Here is a 7,019-nt window from a genome sequence, read left to right as displayed (position 1 = left end):
GTTTCCATGAATTTTGGTTTTCTTCATTCTTCTTTGCTCTGGACGAGGAGAGACCAATCGTTGCATCTAGATGGCAGCTTGCTAGCTTTTAAGATTCCAGTCGCCAAGTCTGTCTTATTCTGGAAGATCCACTGAAACCTGTCTACCACAGGAAACCATGCTGACATTTGAAACACTAGTGATATAGCCTCCAGCCTCACAGCAATATGCTAGCCACCACAGTATGATGAACTGACAGATAAGTTTGTCTCCCTTAGCTGTTCCAAACCATTCTGCTCACTTCCTGGTCTCTCATAGCTGTTCCAAACTGCCACTGGCTCACTTCTTGGTCTCCCTTAACTGTTCTAAAGCACTGCTGTCTCACTTCCTGGTATCCCTTAGCTGTTCCAAACCACCATCTGCTCACTTCCTGGTCTCCCTTAGCTGTTGTTCCAAGTCACCGCTGGCTCACTTCCATGAGCCATGTTGTTGTTGTTGTTGTTGTTATGTGCCATCGAGTACATGGGCCATAGGAAATAATTATTTCTTCACTTATTATATCTCTTGTGAACAATATGAAAGATAGTTTCAAAAGTATTCCTGTTAGAGGACAATTTTAGCTATTAGACAAACATCCTTCTTAAAAAGTGGTAAAAGATTCAAAGGCCATTTCCTTGGGACACTGATTCCTGGGAAGCTCTTGGGGAAGAGGGGGCAGCTGCTGTTTTTGTAAGACTTGGGGCTCTGTACTAGGAAGAATTCAATTCCAATACCAGTGTGCCAATTATGAGCTGTGACCTGGGAACTTCCCTTTTCTGAGAATCACTTTCCTTCTGTGTAAAATGGCGATAGCATCTCCCTCATAGGAGCTCTGGTGGTACAGTGCCTATGGCATTTGACTGCTAACCAGAAGGCTGGTGATTCAAACCCACTAGCCACTCCTCAGAGGGAAGACTGAGCAATCTATTTCCATAGAGATACTGCCTCGGAAACCCAAGGAGGGGTCACTATGAGTTGGAATCGACTCAACGGCAGTGAGTTTGGTTTTTGGTTTGGGTATCAGTTATCATTAACATTTACTAAGCAATCACTACTAGAAGCTCTGGTAGCATAGTGGCTAAAGCTCTTGGCTGCTAACCAGAAGGCTGGCAGTTCAAACCCACCAGCCACTCCTCGGAAGGAAGGTTGGGCAATCCTACTTCCGTAGTGATACTGCCTCGGAAACCCAAGGAGGGGTCGCTATGAGTTGGGGCCGACTCGATGGCACATAACAACAACAACAAGCAATCACTAGGTGCCTGGTACTGTGCTAAGTGTATCCCATGTATTATCTCATTTAATCCTCATTTTAATACTATGGATTATGTCACCTCCATTTAACAGGTAAGTCTAGAAGCAGTTAAGCCACCTGCCCAATGTCATGCTTCTACTAAGAGTCATTGCTGGGATTCCAAACCAAGTCCACCTGATTCCAAAGAGCAAGACCTGAGCCACTACTCCCTCCTACTTCCCTCGTATTGATGACCACACTAAGCCAAAGCAGCTGGCTGAAAAAAGTAAAATTGGCTTTTAGGTTTCATATTGATTCTCTAAGTCAGTCAATAATTAGTGCTCATGTACACTGAATTGTCCATGCAGAAATTATTGAGATGGTGTATGTTTTTGTTATATATATTTTAACACCCCCCAAAAAAAAAAATGTAGTGGACGTCTCAGGAATCCAGAGAGACAAAGACAAAGACTTGTGAAATAATTCCTGTAGTGTGCATAATTATGCAACTACACAATCCCAGAGGGCAAAACTTGGCTTCACAGCCTCATTTTGCCAAACCAAAAATAAAAACCAGCTATACTTGGTTTCTAGAGAAATTGGGCCAAAGGCCAAACCTCTTCTAGCTTCTCTCCCCTGAGGGTAAAGGATGTACCTTTCCCTGAGAGAGGTTTCTGAGAATGAAGAAAGGAAAGTCTATGCTCCTTCTAGGGGAGGAAGTCCATTACTGTCTGATCAAAAAAAAAAAAAAATCAGTTGCCGTGGAGTCGATTCTAATTCATAGCAACCCCATGTGCTTCAGACAGCACTGCTCCATAGGGTTTTCATAGCTGTGACCTTTCAGAATCAGACTGTCAGGCCTTTCTTCTGAGTCATCTCTGGGTGGATTTGAACCACCAACCTTTGTGTAGGTAACCAAGCACATGACTGCACCACCAAAGGATTCCAATTGACTGAAAAGGGAGATGTGAAGGGCAGGCTCCCTTGCCTCAAATTATGGACTACTCTATGGTACAATTTGTGTTCCAGAGTATCCCAGTGAGATCAGGCTGAAGCTAAGCTCCCATTGAGACCACATTCTTGTTTCAGTTTTTTTCCCCTAGTCTTGCTTGCCTTCTTCATTCCCCTTTTCCTTTTTTTGCTCCCTCAAAAAAATCACTGGAACAAGAATCCCTATCTCAGGCTGTTTCTAGGGAAGCCAACTGTTATGGATTGAATTGTGTCCCCATACAAAATATTTCAAATTCCTAACCTGTGGTACCTGTAAATATGTTTTTGTTTGGGAATAAAATCTTTGGAGATGTTATTGTTAAATTAACAAGAGATCATACTAGGATAGGATGGCTCCTAATCTGATCTGAGGGGTGTCCTTACAAAAGAGGAGACGAGACACAGACAGGGGGAAAATAGCCATGTGACAACAGAATTATGCTGCATTTGCAAGCCAAGAAATACCTGAGGCTACCAGAAGCTGAGAGAAACAAGAAAGGATCTTTCCTTAGAGACTTCAGAATTAATATGGCCTTGCAGACACCCTGAATTTGTTACTTCTACCCTCCAGAACTGTAAGACAATGAATATCTGTTCTTATAAATCACTCTATTCAAGGTATTTTGTTACAACAGCCCTAGGAAACTAATATACTAACCCAGAGATCTGGTCAAAGAAGTGGATCTAGGAAGCAAACCTTGCAGTTGGATTACTCTCTGACTAGATGGCAGTCAGCACCTCATCATTAGTAGGGGAGCATTGATATTCCCTGGCATACTCAGCAGTGCAACTATTAATTAAGACTTTCACCTACGGTGAATAAGACAGAATAAGATTGAAAGGGCATGCGCTAGCTGATGCAGTGTTGCTGGCATTTGAGAGGTCTGGAGGAAGCAGTGACCAAATGGACTATGGAAGTGGGTAGCTCCTGTTAAGCACCATGGATTTAATGAAGAGAGAAAATGACTCATTGGCCAACAATTTAAAGCAAAGTATGAGAGTCAAGAACTTAATTGGCAGCATTTAAAGAGATTCTCCTATACTAGTATACTCATGAGTATATATAGGTTGGGCAGAGGATATTTCTACACATGTATTTGTATGTGCTATAAATATATCCAAGGACATTATAGAGCATACAGGGAACAAAGTTCTGAAAACTTCTTAGCCACTACCAAACACCTTGAGGGAATGGACTTAGGGACTCAGGACCGCAGTCTCAGGGGCATCTAGGTCAATAGGCATGAAATAGTCCACAATGACAATGTTCTACATCCTACTTTGGTGAGTAGCAACAGGAATCTTAAAAGCTTGCAATCAGCCATCTAAGTTGCAATTATTGGCCTCTCCTTGTCCAGAGCAAAGGAAATTAGAAAAAATCAAAGATGTGAGGAAACAGTATAAATGACTTATATGGCCATGCAAAGACAGCCTCCACTAGCCAGAGATCAGAAGAACTACATGATGCCTGGCTACCACTACTGACTGTACCAACCACTCTGATCAGAATCACAGTAGAAAGTCCTGGACAGAGAGGGAGAAGAGGAAAGTGGAAAAAAAAAAAAAAATTGAAAAACACAAAAAAGACCAGACATACTGGTCTGAAAGAGACTAGTGGAACTCCCTAGATTGTGGCCAACAGACACCCTTCAAGCCTAGAACTGAACTTACTCATGGGGGATCAACTTTCAGCCAAACAATAGACAGATGTATAAAGTGAATAACACCAGGGAAGAACAATCAAACATACGTTACCAAAAGAGCAGCATCAGACCAAAAAACAAACCTCAGAAGGCAGGAAAGGACAGAAAAGAAGGACAAATAGAAACGGGGAACCCAGGGAAGAAGTGGGAAGGGAGTTGTTACATTGAAGGGATTGCAACCCATGTCACAAAACAAAACATGTAAATTGTTTAATGGAAAGCTAATTTGCTCTGTAAACTTCATTCAAACTACAATTAAATAATAAAAATGAAAAGATTTCCCTCCCTTTCAGACTGACACACCTGAAGAACAGAGCACTGAATTATAAGAGTATTAGATCTTCAAAGAATGCCAGATCTCTGCTAGAATCTCTACCAATCTTCAGCCATGTCTCTTTATACCAAAAACAAGACCCTGATAGGGAAGAAGAGCCAGAGTCTGGGGAGGGGATGTCTGGAGAGATAAACTTGAGAACCTTGAATCCCCAATTATTCCTGGGCCTGAAGAAGTCCTTTATCCCTCCTGTTGGAAGATAGATTATCACCAACACTATCTAGTATGAATACTGTGCAGAAGCTTCAAAGGCAGCATATGACTTTCAAAGCAATGCTTGCCCTCCTATGGATTTGTCCCATCTCTTTTCATGGCCACCATGTGGATTAAAAAAAAAAAAAAAAAAAAAACACTTCATTGCCATCAAGTCTATTCAGACTCACAGCAACCCCCATTGGGTTTCTGAAGTGGTAAATCTTTATGGAAGTGGATTGTCCCATCTATCTTCTGAGGAGTGGCTGGTGGGTTTGAACCACCAATCTTCTGGTTAGCAGCCAAATGCCTTAGGCACTACGCCACCAGAGCTTCTTTATCAGATGGATCAAACCAAAATCAAACTCACTGCTGTCAAGTCAGTTAGATTTATAGTGACCCCTCCTTGGGTTTCCGAGGCTGTATCTCTACAGAAGTAGATTGCCCAATCTTCTTTCTGAAGAGCAGCTGGTGGGTTTTAACTGCCAGCCTTCTGGTTAGCAGTCAAAAGCTTTAGGCACTACACCACCAGAGCTCCTTTACCAGATTAATAAGAAGGATAAATTCTCAACATGGACCAACTCAGGAAGTGCTAGACTTGGAAAGTAAGAGGGATTATATGTTAAAGCTATACCAGAGTTATCAACATGTCTCAGGAGAAAGTGGAAGAGTCTGTATATGTGGGTTTCTGAGGGCAACAGATTAAAGAGAATGAAACGTAAGCTCAATAAGATAGAGGGCATTGATGTGGAGGAACCCTCTTCTATCTCATAGGATTTAACACCTTAGCAAGAGCCCCAGGGGATGGTTATAATACACTGATGGATTGGTTCTTGAAATCTTGGGAAAAGCCATGAACCTAATTGAGCAATGTAGAGATGCCAGAACTGCCATTGCAAACTGTGAAGGGACAGATCAAAAGGCTCAGAGAAGTGGACATGCTAGAATGGATCTTGTTTAAGAAAGGAAAATCTACCAGCTGTCCATGTTCCTTGGAAAGACCTGGATTGACCAGGGTGATAAGAAATGTGTTACTGACTTCTAGCCTGGAATTGAACTCACTCCTGTGGCTTCCAGCCAAACAATAGATAGGCATGTAAAGTGAATATTTACACCAGATAAGTACATGCCTTAGAACAATCAACCATGGAAGATCAACAGGGCAGTATTTGCACAGACAGATAGCTGAGAAGGCAGAAATGCACAGGAAAGAAGAACACAAGGAAAAGGTAACCACAGGGAGGAAATGGAAAGAAAACTATTACCTTATGGGGATTGCATTAAATATCATGAAACAAAATGTGTATGAACTGTTGTATGGAAAATGAATTTGTTTTGTAAACTTTCACCTAAATCACAATTTTTAAAAAAGAAAGAAACAAATATGTTGGTGAGCTGGGCAATAGTGGCTATCCTCTGTAGGAGATACCATTACAGAACTGGGCTCCCTAAAAAAATCCAGATGGTCAAATTCCAGAATAGCAAAGAATAACAGAATCACTTAACCATAATAAACAATGTGGGTGCAATTACCATAAAGGGTTGGAATGACAGCCATAGACCCTTGACCTACAGAGATCTGTGCAGATGGCTCATGGTAATCTGAAGAACAAGTTAGAAGGGCAGCCAACAAGGGTACTGCTTAATAGACATAATCAAAAGAAATCAAGAATGGATGAACAGAAGAATGAGGTCAGCTCTCCAATGGAAAATCAAAATCTCTTGCTCACTAACAGAGCTGAGCCATTTCCAAGATCTAGAACTCATTGGCTAAAGGAAAGACTGGGGCTTCATGAAAAAGAATCCTGCAAAATCACTATAAGACTAAGTAATAGTGATTTTTTTTCCCATCTTTCCCACTGGAATGTAGGGTCATTTAATTGGATATCCATACACTGGGAAAAGGGGACTATTTAGATGTTTAAAAGGCTATTAGATACCAGAACCAAGATGAAGCCAGTAGCAAACACTTCCAAAGTGCCACCATAACCCCTCTTTTAGAATAGAAGCATAGAAGGTCATGCAGTAATTGAAGTTCTGGCCTATCATGGCCTCACAGTGGGTGTCCTGGGCCCATGAACTCCAAGAACAGATTTGCCTTTCCTGCCTACAGTACCTTGGCCAACACTACAATCCAAGGCATCATAGATTGTCCAAGGTGCCTTCATGAGATCCTGTATAATACTGCCTCAGACCAAGACTCACTTAAAGCAAATGAGGCACACATGACTAAGAAATCCACAGTCCTACCACACAACACACCATCCATAGCTGCCAGACTGATGGAACAATGGAAAGGCATCCTGAAGGTACAGCTGAGGCACCAGCTTTTTTTTTTTTTTAATTTTCATTGTGATTTGTAGTTACAGAACTTCTAAATAGTGAGGAAGTCAAGAGAGCTGCAAGATAGAATGAACTGTTCTAAACTCGGGGAGAAAATTATAAATCATAGGGTAACCTCAAAGAAAAATGATAAACTTTCATATCACAATGAAAAAGAGGACAAGCACAAATACTCAGCAAATACTAAAACAACAGCAACAAAGGAAAT

This window comes from Orycteropus afer, unplaced genomic scaffold (assembly GCF_000298275.1).
Source record: "Orycteropus afer afer isolate SDZICR_OR568_19922 unplaced genomic scaffold, OryAfe1.0 scaffold00062, whole genome shotgun sequence".
NCBI classification, from domain to species: domain Eukaryota; kingdom Metazoa; phylum Chordata; class Mammalia; order Tubulidentata; family Orycteropodidae; genus Orycteropus; species Orycteropus afer.
Note: the sequence above shows the minus strand (reverse complement) of the source record.